The sequence below is a fragment of the Triticum aestivum genome, chromosome 6B (assembly GCF_018294505.1).
Source record: "Triticum aestivum cultivar Chinese Spring chromosome 6B, IWGSC CS RefSeq v2.1, whole genome shotgun sequence".
Classification (NCBI taxonomy): Eukaryota; Viridiplantae; Streptophyta; class Magnoliopsida; order Poales; family Poaceae; genus Triticum; species Triticum aestivum.
Window position 1 is genome coordinate 410,066,804 of NC_057810.1, and position 15,678 is coordinate 410,082,481.

Here is a 15,678-nt window from a genome sequence, read left to right on the forward strand (position 1 = left end):
AATAACAGTCTTTTATCTTTGTAACACGCTGACAATACTCTCTCCCTCGACCTTCACTCTATCTCTCTCTAAGTATATGCCATGTGTCTCTAACTATGATTCTCCCTGTGAAATCTCTTTCTCTCACACAAACACAAACTTCGTCTCCCGGGGTCTCATTTCTCTCTACTATTCCCTTGTATGCTTCTCGCACACTCCCTCTCACACAGAGATGTCTTGCACTCCTTATGTCTGTGAAGCTACAACTCTCCATCTGAGATATACCTTTCTCACACACAAAAAAACTCTGTCTCCCATGGTCTCATATCTCTCCACCATTCCCTTGTATGTCGCTCACACACACTCTCTCTCCCAAGGGATATCTCGCGTTCCCTTATATGTGTAGCTATGACTGTCCTTATGGAATATCTTTCTCTCCCGCAAACGCAAAACTCCATCTCTTGGGATCTCATTTCTCTCTAATATTCGTTTGTATGTGACTCACATGCACCCTCTCTCTATCTCTCTCATAGCTACACACATAACTCAGCCTTCTGATCCACTCGACTCTTATCTCTAACACACACACTAGCCGATCTCCCTCTAGCTAGAATCTCTATCTTTCTATTTATCTATTTCTCCATGAACCTTCTTTCTCTCCCTCACTATTGCTTCCTATCATGCACACTATATATGTTTCTCTCTACATGCAGTCATGCACCCTCTTTTTATCTTTCTCTCACACACACATACCTCATCCCTCTGAACCACTCGATGGTTATCTCTAACACAAAAATTAGTCGATGCCCCTTTGGCTAGCATCTCTATCTCTCTATCTATCTGCAGTTTCTCCGTCAACCTTTCTTTCTCGCACACACTCTTGCTTCCTATCACGCACACTATATATGTCTCTCTATACATGCATCTATAGGTCGATCTCATTTGCACAATTGTTGTGTCTCACTCTCTCTGCTCGCCATAGATGCATGCTCTAGCCGACGCCACTATCTCTTAAAGACAAAAACACATGCTCAATTATCGGGCCTTCTTCCCTCCACTCTCACATGCATGCATATTGTCATATCAATCCGTCTCCGCCATGCCGTTGATCTTATGATTTATTTCTTCTTTCTTTTATCTCGGTCATGCGCGCGCGCTCACACACACACATCCCACATATACATTTATACCTCTCGCACATGGACGTTCAAGGTCTCCTATGTCTCCATACATAGTTAATTATCCTCAACCCTCACTCCACATCGAATCATTCTCTTCTTGTGTGCACATGACTTCCGCCTGGATGGGTGTCTTCTCTAAAACACACACTTACACTTAATAATCTCCTTCTAGCTACCCCCTATCCCACTCCTTCCCTATATCCCCGAAACCAATAAGACTATCCCTTCATTTAATTCCCGCCTACATGCACCATCGATATATAGTAGTATTCCTCGATGTCTCTCGAACAAACACGTTATCTCGATGTCCACCCCTCGCACGTGCACATGCCTTCTCTTGGCTCTTTATGGGCCTCTTCTCTCTCGCACCCCCCTCGTTGGAGGCCCCTGTCGTACACATCACCTCTCTACGATTAAGCCACACACACTTAAATTACTTTCCCCACCTAAGACTCCGCTTCACTCTCTCTCTCTCTCTCCCTCTCTCTCAGACTCCATTTCACACTCTAGGTGGAGTATTTGTTCCTACCACCCTTCGTCCAACCTTACCCGTATGATAATGAATCACGTTAATTTACTTATATAACATGGAAAATGCCACTTTATTTTAGTAGTTAGCACACTTCTCATATTTATATTATGCAAATCACGAGCAGGAAGAGATATTTTTTTACACGGCCACGTTAACATGGCCACGTAAGTGTAATACCATTATACTTATATCCCAATGCAAAAGGTGGAGTAAATGTCAAAAGAGTAGAGGCACACACACGCACTCTGTCTCTTAAAATCTCACACACGTACTAGTTATGTGATGCCCCCTAAGCAGACCCGTATGTTACAATTTGTGCACCCGCGGGTACACGTGATGGTGTGCATTTATTTAAGCTGGACGGTGAACCCAAACAGTAGCTGCATTCATTCTCCTCCCGCCGCCTCTTCACCGGTCACTGTCGTCCGATAGCCATGGCCCGGCCGAAGGTAACGACACAAGCCATGCAACCGCTGGAGCGGCGCTGTAAGCTGCTTTCGAAGATCTAGAGGCGGCGCGAAGCCCAGATCACACCCGCCCTGCCTCCGTAGTTCGAACTAGCTGGAGTCGGAGGAGGAGGTGGTGGAGGCGGAGCAGCACATGGAGCTAGAGGAGGAGAATGATGACGCGGGCTACACGGAGCCATAACAGGAGGACAATGATGCAGGCGAAGAGGGGCCGAAATAGGACGACGATGACGCGGGCGAGGCAGAGCCGGCACCAAAGGTGCATGCTTCGCCATGGCGGAGTTGACCCATGTGAAGGTGGTAGCAGAACACCAGGCCATCCTCGAGTCCATCCTGTCGGAGACCGAGGTGTAGGCCAACCACCGCTTCAACCGCTAGCGAGGGCGGGGGATCAACGAGATTTTCACCAAACTGGACGAGAAGAAGGAGGACCTGGAGCTGTAGCATGCGGCCGCTTACCCATCTCCGACAATGAGTAGTGTGGTCTAGCTTAGGTTATGTACTTACTATTAGTTACGACTATTGCATGGTGCTATGTTGAGATATCTAGTACTCCCTCCAAAGCTAATGTCACCTCTAGACTGTGCACCGTGACCAAGGCGAAGGGAAAAATGAGAGAATTTAATGCTTATTTTCTAATTAATAGCATTGCATGTAATGAACTAACCACTTCATGTCGTGTTTGAAAGTCTCAAGTCATTGAAGTCATACACGCCCCACATCTCTTCTTATTGGTTGATTCCTTTATTTATGTGAAGAAACAAGAAACAGGGTGAAAGTTAATGCATCGCTTCTAAGTGTTTTGGGATTATTTGGTTTTCTTAAGATGACTTATACAACACTACTCCTTGATGTAATCTTCTTTTAAGATGAATGGATGAAAGCTTGGCGAGCGCCTTTTGTTTGTTAAAAAACATACTTCTAATACAACCTCCTTTCTTGTTTAAAGGGCTCATTTAAAAAAATAGATTTCCATTATACTCAGACTTAAAGGGCTTTGAGTTTCACGCCACATTTATTTCATAGAGATAAACAAAAGGAAATGTTAGTGGTCATGCATGTATCATTTTGTCCTAGTACTCCTATATAAGGGTTGACCGGTTGCTTCCCAGGGGCGTGCGCAGGTGGTGGAAGAGGAAGGAGAAGGGAAGCGGGCTATGGAGTACGCTAGTTGTAGCACAAGCTCCAAGGAAAATTCATGCAAAACAATGCATAGTAGTACACTATAGTCCAGAGGAGTATGAATTGGCCTTTAGGTTGCGTGTGGATGACATGGTTGCAACATGTAGGTTGTAGTTCGACAGCCTACCACTCTGCCTCGCACGGTTTGGTCACGCAAGATTTGCATGCATTCATGTCATGCACGTGCTTGTCGAAGGCGTGCTCAAAAAAGGGCGACAAGTTCCACTAGTCCGCGTTGGTCCATGCGCCCGGAAAACAACTAATCCCAGTCGCTGTAAGTGTCACGCATGCTTTAGTTCGGGGCTCGTGGATGGATGCGAATGTGCCATACAACAAACCGCCCACCAGCTCCCTAATCTTAGTTGGTGATGATAGTGTGCCTGCCGTCCTACAATGTAGACCATTCAATCTATATTTGATGAATAGGAAGCAAACTACAACAATTTTGCAAAAAGATACCTGCAGCCCTCTCCACATTTGCAGATAAGGCCTTCCCTCATTCATCTTTGTATCCCACAAGATAAAAAACTCGTATAATTGCATATTGATGTTCCGTGCAATGCATGGGACTCTTGCTAGTCTCAAATATAAACTTCACTAGTGTGCGCCCATAAAACATCATTTCTAAAGGGACGAAGCCCTGTAGTTACCATCTCCTCTTGTGTAAACCAGCTCCACAAGGGACAAGGCAGTTTGTCGCCATTGCCATGGATTCACAAGGTGGTGGTGCTTCTCGTCCTCGTCAAGGATGGGAGAACTTGGACGACGATCCTTTAGGATAAATCATAAGTCGTTATGACTTCCTCACATCCACAAGACTTAGCGGTACTTGCACCAAATATTTTAAGAGAGTGTGTAAATATGCTTTGGAAAAGGCCATGCCAGTTGGTCTGCCATGCGTCCTCGAGGACGAGTATGTTTCCTTAGGGGTCTCTCCAGCGCGGCATGGCCGTAGTTGCAAGTTGACGCCCCTTGAGATGCCGACGTTGAGGGGCACTCAAATTTTGTATGATGAGCAGGTAAGTGATGTGTTTGATCACATAGTAAAGGCATTCTAAAGACTACTTCTATGTCCATTCCTAATTCCCGCGCTGCCCACTGTTTCATAGGTTAGGCTTGGTGCCAGTGGAGATTGGCTTGCATATGTACGGGAGGGTACGACCATCCATTTGCACAACATCTACAATGGTGACACCATTCCCGTAGAACCTTTATCCAACATTGGGATCAACCATGCAATGGGCCATCGCCTGAATTGGTACGATGGAACCACTATGAGATTGAAGATAACAATCTTGGAAGCCCCGACAAGGTCGTCCGCCAACCAAAATTACACTCTCATCGTAGTGTTTTACATTGCAATTGCTTTCACGAACCTTGCACATGGCGGTCAAAGTTGGACCATGCTGTATGCGGCCGATTTGTTGCTGTACGAGTACGAAGATGTTGTCCTCCATTTTAACCACTTCTTTGCGGTGAAAAACCAGGGGACTTGTTTCGTATGGGACACATCCTACGGTATACTCCCTCTCTTCCAGTTTATTTGTTTATAAATTTTCCATTTTAGAAGTTTCAAATTCAAATTTAGAGCTCCCCATCACATGTTGAGATTACAATGTGCATTAAATCATTGTGTGCATGTAGTAATTTTTTATTGGAAATTTATATTGGTCACGCATGCATGCATTGCAAGTACATTTTATCACATTTTTTTAGGAAACTGAGTGCAATAATTGAGGACTTTTGCAAACTACCAGTACTACACCTAAAACGGTACAAAATCAATACCACCACCACGCCCTTGTGTGACCGCCTTGGCCGACCCAAACCCCCTACCTTGGCGGTGCATGCTTTCCGCCTGAAACCGTTAGCGCTACCCCAGAGCGTCAGAGCCGCATTAATGCCCTGCCAGAGCAGAGGCAACCTCTCACAGGCGCCGACTTTGAAGCAGCACGACGGTCGAGAGAGCACCACTTCCCGGTGCACGCGACTGATCCACGTCGAGGCTGGCCATTGTGGTGGTAACTTAGCTGGTATCATACACTCGGGAATAGCATACATGCTGATGTGAAAGAGAATTAAAGAAGAGATCGGGGGTCATGCATGGCAACAAATATGATCATCTATGATATTCCTCTATGATACTATGAAGTATAAAAGTAGTATATCATACACTAGTATCATGCACTAGTATATTGTATATGATACTCCCCACTATGAGTAGCCTTAAACAACAGCACGGCCGGCCGGCATCCGTGCGCCGCCCACAATACAGTTGCAACTTGTTTAGAGTAGGTTTTACTCCGGTTGTATGAAAACTGTAATGTATCTCGTTCGGTTTATATGAAACTGTGGCACCCCGGCTCAGAGCAACCGGTTTACCTTACATTGCCAGCCCAGAGACCATGTCTTCTGGCAACGCACAACATCTTGGTACAATATACAACCGCTTTATTGATGCCAGCGGAACATAGTTCATATTACAACAAGTTAGGAGGCCAAGCGGCACACACGGTGCGGCTGAACAATATGTACATTATTTAATGAACATAAGGGGGCCTCGATCATGACAACTACGAGGCAGCGGAACGACGACGAAGCGGGACTCCATAACACAGGGACACCGATGTGAAGACGATCTAGACTCGAACATCACTCCGTTCCAACGAAGCTTTCCTGAAATCTGGCATGACACGCCAGGTCAGTACATTGAATGTACTTGCAAGCTCACAACAAGCATAAACATAATGATAAACAATATCATGATATTAACCAATTTAATCATCAATGCAAAATCATGCTATGGATGCAGTGAATCAAATCTCGTGCCTCAAGTCTCACAGACTTGCTTACCAACGGGTTACCACGTAACCAAACGGTGATCTCTCTTGGATCACAAAATGGACCAACCACGTGGTCATCAAACAGGTTGCGACGAAACCAAACGGTGATCTTTCTTGGATCACAAACGGACCAACAACTTGGTCATCAAACGGGTTGCCTCGCAACCAAACGGTGATCTTTCCCGTACCACAAACGGACCAACAACTTGGTCATCAACATCAACATGGTTCTCCAACCATCCTCTTTCCAACAGTGCCATGTTATTAATTTAGTGTGCAAGATTTATTAAAATGTTGACCCATGGTGTGACCTACTTGCGAGTGTGTCCATAATCGTGGACACGACTATCGATAGATTTAATACACTCTGCAGAGGTAGCGCACTGTACCCACACCAAGGAACCCATGGCCTCGCACTCCCATTCGGGTGGACCAACGACATTCCAACAAAACCACTCCATTGCCACGACACTCTCCCGGCCACTACGACTAACTCCCCACTGGGCTAAGTCATGGGTGGCCCCATGTCTACCCCAGACACCAACGGCCAACGTCGTGGAAAAATGGCCACATCGTGGCAAAATGGTCCCAAACGGGGATAAGGTACCATAACAACATCAACGGATACACAAGGTTACGTCTGCTTACTGGGCCGGGGTACCGCACGCCCATAACCTTCCCTTGTTGGAGGTACCAACCAGAGGCATGATAACGGACCGAATAAAGGCCTTCCCATAAAATTCAAATGTGGTTGCGCTGAGAAAAACTCGATTCAGTGGCACCATGACCCGATCAACGATATGTTCAAGTTGATTTATTATCAGGTTCAACTTAAAATAAAAATGACAGGTGTCATGACATGCCATGCAAATGCACTCATATAACATGCTTCACTAACCATTAGAACCATACCGGGTCAACTTATATCAAGCACTAATCAAACAGTTCAGAAACTCATGGCACTATTCTGGTCATGCTTATGCAGCTACTAATCATAGCAATAACTTAGCAATATCATATACTTACTCAAGAAGATATTATTCAAACTATTCCTTTTCATAAGCAAATTATTTCTCCATAACCTAGGCTCACTTATGATAACTTAAACCTAACTTAGTAAGCTTTTAACTTTCTGTCAAGCAACATATCCACATGAATAAGCTTGGAACAGAATAAAATAATTATTTAACTAGGGGATTTAAATGCATGAACTAATTAACCATTCAAGTTGAAAATAAATCACAAATATTGCAATGCCACCATGAAAATGTTGTTGTGGCTTGCCTTAGTGTAGATGAGGGTCACACTCCTCCTGGTGATCCTCAAGACAAGCTTTACCTTCTGAAATTAATTATAAACACGAAAAGCAAACATAAAGAACGCTTCTGAAATTTACCAGAAAATCTAGGCAGCAGAGAAAAATCTCATCTTTGGTGTGCTGCTAGAGATTTTCATACAGAACATAATGCAAAAAGAATCAATTCATTTGGACTTATGGATAAAAAGTTGTGGCTGTTTGAAGTGTTCTAGAATTATTTAAATTTCGAATTTAAATAAACAGAAATGGGGGGGGGTGACGTCGAAGGCGTAAACCCCGCGGGGCGCCACCACTTGTACCACTTCGGGCGCGTATGGAGTGGCTGACTAGCGGGCCCTGCTAGTCAGGTGAGAGGGAGGGGGAGAGAGAGACAGGGGGTGGCGGGGTTCCGCCGGAGCACACGCCGGCGAGGAGGGCTTCTTGGCCAGAACTGGAGGGAGGGATCGAAAGAGGGGATGGACGCGCACCTGCCTGTACCCGTAGGTTAGCTAGGGGTGGTCGGACGGCGTCGGAAATGGCCTCTCTAGCGGCGACAGAAAGCAGAGGCCGCTAGAGTTGAAGATGACAGCGACTAGAGACAGCACCAGGGGCACCAATCGGGTGGAACGGCACCACCGAGGTGCGGCGGAGGCCCTGGAAAGGTCGCCTAAGCTTGGGAGGGGCTGGAGCGGTGCGGACGGATAGAAGGGATCGCCGGCGAGCTCGAGCTCGGTGACGGCGGCCCGAGGCCTGCCCGGCCGGACTACGGCTTTCTACGAGTTTGTGGAGTGTGTGTGACGAGTGGATGATGCTCGATGAGGCTGGGGAGTGCTCTATTTATAGCCGAGCTATGAGAGGTTCTCGGGCTCCGCTGGAGGACACCTAGAGGCTGCGCCCGACGACGTGCGGCGTCTGTGAGAGAGGGGGAAGGCGACGCAACTCACACGGGAACTGTGGGCGAGAGGAGACGAGCACAGGAACGAGGGGGTGGCGACGAACAGAGTGCACAGCGCACTGTTGGGTTGGCCGGATTGCGTCTGTGCTTGCTCTGGTGAGCTCCACCATCGGTGAGCGCCAGGGGGAAGTTACTGGCGTCGGGACGGTGATGGTGGCGGGGTTTAGCAAGGTGTGGCAGGCGGGGAAGCGATTGTCGGTGTCAAAACCGGCGGATCTTAGGTAGGGGGTCCCGATCTGTGCATCAAGGCTGATGGTAACAAGAAGCAAGGGACACAGATGTTTACCCAGGTTCGGGCCCTCTCGATGGAGGTAAAACCCTACTTCTTGCTTGATTAATATTGAAGATATTGGTAGTACAAGAGTAGATCTAACACGAGATCGTAGAGGCTAAACCCTAAGAGCTAGCCTATGATGGTATGATTATAATTGTGATCGGCCTTCTAAGGACCAACCTCTCCAGTTTATATAGACATCGGAGAGGGCTAGGATTTACATGGAGTCGGTTACAAGGAAGGAAACACAATATCCGGATCGCCAAGCTTGCCTTCCACGCAAAGCAGAGTCCCATCCAGACACGGGCCAAAGTCTTGAGTCTTGTATCTTCACGCTTCAATAGTCCGGACGTTGTACACAGTCTGGCTGTCTGGATACCCCCTAATCCAGGACTCCCTCAGCGATCACGCGAGCAACAGAGGCGCGGGCACGATGCAGAGCACGTCGGCTGCATGCCAGCACGCCTGGACGAACGCGGTCACCGCGTGAACTCTGACCTCAGGCGGAGCTAAGCCTAAACTTCATGTCTGGCGTGTTGTCTGTGGTAGATTTAGAGGTTACCATACTTTGGTTTGAGCTCAGACGCAGTAAACTTGATTTTTACTTTGCTGCAAGTTACTGGTCAGTAACTTTGAGAGCTTGCTGTGGTTAAATGGCTGGGAGTTGGGAGCAGTGCTTTGGTCATTAGCAATGAGCTTGGAGGGTAGTGATGCAAAAGAAAATGCAGCACCAATGGAGCAAGTAAAATGGTAGTTCCTGAAGAAACTACCATTTTTGTCCAGAACAGAAAATAATTTCTGTAGCAAAAATATTCCAAAAAGTGGTGTGATATTTTTGCTCAGGGAGGTGCCCTGGGGTTCAAAGGATTTTTGTGAATTTTCTCAGATTTTTGTGGGCAAAAAAAATAAGGTTCGCTTTGGAGCACAAGTTTCTGTTTAGGGTTTTTGAGAGGAAAATGAATATTTTTCATTTAAGAAAAATATCCATGACATTGTTTTGAGGTAGACCAGAGAGGAAATGATGGTTTGGGTGAGAAATAAGCCACTTGGGTGAAAGCCAAGGTGATGCCCAAGTGTTTTAAGTCCAACTGAAATGATTCAAACTCAAAAATTCAAATCAAACCCAACTGAAAAACCAGAAGAGAAAAGAGGGCAAAAACCAAGCTGTCACAGAAACATTTTCAAAATGTATTGATTTTCATCCGGTTTCTATGAATTCCGCGTTCTTTGCATGATTATGCAGGGCAAGTTCATCCCCCAATCAAAAAGAGATCGCCAATCATGGATGTGCACGGGCATTTCGTCTTACTTGGAACCTTGTTGCCGACGACACCCAGTCGGTACCACTGAAGGGCAACAAGGTGCCATGATCTATCACGATGGGACCCTGATCATGTACCCAGGTAATCCCTTCTCTCTGATCTAAGAGTAGTAGAGCCAGGAGCTATTGTATATCTTATTGTCATGTCATCTTATAACATTTCAGTACATGTCTCTTTATACTACAGGAGCAGGAGTAGTTCTTTCCTTCTTTTTTTATTGATTGGGATAGTCATCTACACAACTTTATAATGCCAGTTGTCTAAAATATAAAGGACTTAGCAATTTCAATTCTGTGTAGCACTAGCTAGATAGCCATAATCCCATCAAACAAAACTACTCCTACTTTAATTAATGTACATGGCCCAGGTAGCAGCCTCAGGCTAGCCATAGTGGTGGTATCTTAGCTAGTATCATGCACTTGGGAATAGTAAAAACGCTGATGTGGAAGATAATTAAAGAAGAGAGAGGGGGTTAGAGTAACATAGGTAGATACTGTATCATGTTATATGTTACTTCCTGTCATGCATGGCAATAAATAAGACCGTCTATGATACTACTCTATGATATTATGCACTGTGAAGGTAGTATCATACAGTAGTATCATACGCATGATACTAGTATATGATACTCCCCACTATAAGTAGCCTCAAATTGTTTGTCATTGACTGTGCCACAGCTTGTCCATACATTGCTTCCCTTCCCCCTCATAGAAATAATCAATATAAAGTATTTTATTTTAATGTGTATCCTCTAGTTACGTCACCTTATTATACTGCATGGACCATAACCATGCATGTCACCATGTATCCAGATTTGAGATGCCAGGTGTACTAGATGAACGGTGGCGTGTTCGACCCCCGTGATACTACCTAGGTGCGGATGAACTCACTTGAAGAGTACTCGATTTTCATTAGGGACAACTACCCCATAGTGCAAATGATGCCACCTTCCATGCACGATGCCGACGGCCTGCCAATCATGAAGAATGGGTGCGTTTTCATTGCGCATCGACTGATTCATATCTTGAACGCCCGTATCCCTGATCTATGTCGCTTCAGTTTCGATGAGTCTCCATCCTCGGGAGCCACACTAAGAAGCTACGATGAAATGGACTCCCGTTGCCCACCGTTATGGATCATGCCATCTATGAAGAACAGGTGGGACTGGAACTACGAGATGGACATGTACCTAGGGACGTACGAACCTGAGTAATGTAGCATAGTAAGTGAGGTAGAAAGGCAAAAATAGTATGAACATGTGTGGCATATAGACATTTGTCTTACTACCACTAAATGTTGTACGTGCAATGCACAGTGATAATATGATGTAAGTGCCTAAGCACTCTACTACTATTTTAATAGGAGGCACATGTTATGTTTTATATTTGTTTACGTGTATGGTCCGAGACCTTCCAACAAGACGCACCTGTCTCTCCGGGTCGCACTTTGTATCGTTATATACTACGTGCTAGTACTACGTGTGGTCTCGACTTAGAAGTGGAAGAAGTCAAGACATGCTACCATGTTGTTCATGTCCCACTCCTTTCGCTGACGTGTGGGACATCCAGCACGTGACGAGTTCCGCATTCCTTCGTTGTAAGAGTTGAAACGCTAGCTTTCATCAAAAATAAAAAATAAAAATAAATCAGCAGCGATACCATGCGGTTTTCTTGCTCCTCGATATAGAAAAGTATACTTTCGCTCGCCGACATGTGGGACATTGTCCACCATGGTCCACTTTCCATGCACGCAAAACTCCATGGGAGAGTCACCCTGGTCGTCGCGCCATAATAATAATGACTAATGAGCCATCAAATCACAAGCCTAACATTTCCTACTGTAAAGTTCCTCGGATGAAGGAACCATCATGACTTCATTTAATTGTGCTTCATGAAGAAAACTACTGTACCAGCAATACTGCTAGCTACAGTAGTAGTGTACACCAGCGGATACCTCCTTTGGTTCATAGGATATGAATTTTATAGGAATAGGAAAATCATAGGAAGTGAGACGACATGCATCTCAATTCCGATAGAGAAGAGATGCCAATTGATGCATAGGATAGGAACTTTTCCATTGAGTCTAGGCTAATGTACTGGTAATTTGCTCTAAAAACTACAGTAGTCACTAGTACTGGTACATGCTCGTAATTAACTAAACAACCGTACGGGCGACACAGACTCACACACTAACGTACTAATACTACTACTTCTCACATGCTGGCTAGACGTCGTCGTTCTCCTTCCCAGCTTTGTCGGTGACAACCCACCATGCTTTGATCTCCGCCGAGCTCTCCAGAGCAGCACGTGCGTCCTCTTCTTTCTTGTGGTGGGGGGACTCTCTTTTCTTGAGTGCTCTCTGCCTTTTCCGCTACCTCTGTGTGGCTTTGGCCGCCACTTGCTCTACCTCCCATTCGGCCTTGGCATCTTCAAAGTCTGCCCATGTAGGTGTGAGATCGCGAGCGGTGATGAACTCGGCACGGCGGGATGCCATCGCTTCCCTACCATTTTGTGTGCAGTCGTGGGCGGCTAGGAACTCGACACGGTGGGATGCCATCGCTTCCTTACCGGTTAGTTTGCGACGCGGTGGCATGAACGATGCTTGGTTAGAGCTCTATGGCCAGTGGCCAGACAACTATATAGTACATTGGTTTGCCAAGAGCTCAAGGACAGACGATGAAGGAAATTTGGATTCCCCTTCAATCCTAGTCATTTATTACCACACACGGTTAATTCTCGTAGCCTCTGGAACTGTGTGTGCTGACACTATTGTGGGTTGTTTTCTGATTGGCCGCCACCCCAGCCACGCGGATCACGTGCGTGCACCATGAAAGAACGACATTCCACATCCTTATCATCACATCTGTGTAGCTGTAGCTGGGATTTGATGTTTCTACGCTATTACCTCCGTCCTAGTTGATGCATGTAACTACAAATAATATCAATAGAAACTACTCCCTCCATCCCAAAATATAAGAACATTTTTAACACTAGCATAGTGTTAAAAACATTATTATATTCTGGGATAGAGGGAGTATGTTTAAATACGAATCCAATGATATAGTTTTTGGTGACATGCATTATTATTTTCTTACTTCAATCCATGGTCAAAGTTTGGCCCAAAATACTAAGGGGACCAATAAATTAGGATGGTGGCATCAAATTTCTACAAAATGCACATAATGGTCTAAATATGGTAAATGAACCCGGAGAAGTGCCAAATTTGTAGGGTGTATGTTGATCATAGAAAAAAAAGTGATTTGCCACATTAATTGAGTATTTTTGCAAACTACAAATACAATATACCACCACGCCAGCGTCTGACTGCCCTTGCCCGCCAAAACCCCTTCCATCACTCGCGCGCGCTTCCCGCCTAAAATGGTCACCATCGCTCCAGAATGTCAATGCTGCATTCTTGCCCGACGTGACCTCTAACTAGAGCTGGCATTGCAGCAACGCGACGGCCGAGAGAGCGCCACCCGCATGGCATCTCGGTGCAAGCTATTGCTCCACGTTAACGACACCATGGCCATCCCTCCATCCACCGCCGACATTAATGACACGTGGCTGCCGATGAACCTACTCCGACACTAGCCATTCGTCCGTCTGCCGTGACTCATTGCCAGCGCCCGCTATATAAACTTCAGCCCCAGTCATAGCAACAGATCCACAGTCATTCTCCTCCGATCCTTTCCTTCTGTCGACACCACTCCAACAATAGCCTCCTTGCGCTCCAAAGCTCTCTTGGACGTACAATCATAGGAGCAGACGATGGATATCGCCGGCTCCGCTCAGGGCACACTCCAAAGCTCTCTTGGACGTACTGCCGCAAGAGCAGACAAAAGACAACACCAGCTCCCCCCTGGCCGCCCTCCGCCGCCACAACCATGAAGCCGACGCGCATGCGCGGGCGCAACCGACAGCGAGGAAGAGTGTTACATGGTAGGTCACTGACGCTCAGGTCCCAGGAAGAAAACCGCTTCTCCACTCAGTCGATGCCAAGCTTGGTTGGGTAAACATTGGCGGCCAATTAGCTGCTTGACGATGATGTGGAGCCGGAAATCTTCAGAACCTTGTGCTCTGGAGGAGGAGGTTATGGAGGCGGAGCTGGACAAAGCCAAAGCGGATGAGGAGGAGGCAAAGGGAAATAAGCGAAGCATCAGCTCTCGGGGCTCATGGCCGGACATGGTGGTTGGGCGCCGGCGATCATTTAGATTAGGTTTATAGTAGGTTTTAGTATGGTTTGTGCGAAATATGTAATGAATTTCATCTGGTTTATAGGAAAAGTTTTCGAAATGTAATGAATTTCATTCGGTTAATATGAAATTTTCTTTTTTTGCATGAATTTCATCAGGATAGTTCATATAGTTGTCGAAAGGTATGCAGGCATCATTGGATAGCATCCTCTGGCTTTAGTGTCTGCCGACAAATGCCGGTGTAATTTTTTGAGTCAGCGCGGGAGATGCCTAACTATCATGTTATAATCCCTAACAGTGCTCCATTATTTCGCAGGGAACAGTTATCCCTCGATCAAAATCAGATCCATCGTGTTTCGCACTTCTCCCTCATAAGAGTGAAGATGCTTGCTTACATAAAAATGGAACAAGTGGACGGCACTGTAGCACGTCATATCACTCAAACCCAATAGGCCAAACTAGCCCGCCTAACGCGCTCATCATTTTGTTTTGGATTTCTATCAAACAAAAATGTTAGACTTTCCAAGATCAAAAGGAAAGAAGCGGCACACCTAAAGCACGCCTATCCCATTCGCGTCGCACCCCCGATAGTCGGTCTCACACGCCGCTCACCAAAGGGGGCATGTGTTGTCTTGAATTTTCACTGACATGTGGGACTGCAATTGAATAAACCGATGATAGCCGACATGTCAGGACCCCGACTCGATGTCACATCGCTCTAGCTTGTAACACCTCATATCACTTTGCGGCCTCACGCACGGTATCCCCACGGGTGTCGCCTTACCTTTTCCCGGGACCGTTTGCGCCTTTTGGCTCACGTATATGATAGTGTCGCTAGCATCCATATGATAAGGAGCCCAGGCTGACATGACTAGTCGTAAACCCAAAGTGGCACAGACTTACAGGGACAGGCATCCATGACCCAGCTTCGAACGTGTCGGTCATCAGCAAGTGGGTCCGGGCTGTAGCACTGGGCTAGCAGGACTCTGGTAAACCGGGCTGTAGCGGGCTAACAGGACTAAGGTACTCAATGCGTGACATTTCCCCGAAGGGACAGACACAGGAATGAAGAAGGACACATGCCGGCCAGCCTAAGTGTTCCAGAGCAGTAGCAAGCTACCATGGCTCAGTGGCAACACTAGGAGACATTTCCCGGTAAGAGAGGCTACTAAAGATAAACAACTAGATAGTCAGATCCCACACATACCAAGCATTTCAATAACATACACACAATATGCTCGATATGTGCAAATACAACATGGCATCACAACATGACTCTACGACACAAGTACTTTATTTAAGGCTCAGAGAGCCATACATAACATACACATAGATACGGGTCACACGACCCAGCATTCAAGTCATACAGTCATACAAACCAGCAGCAGAAGAAACTTGTCTGAGTACAGACAACTAGTAAAATAAAAGAGGCTTGGAAAGCCTAGCTATAC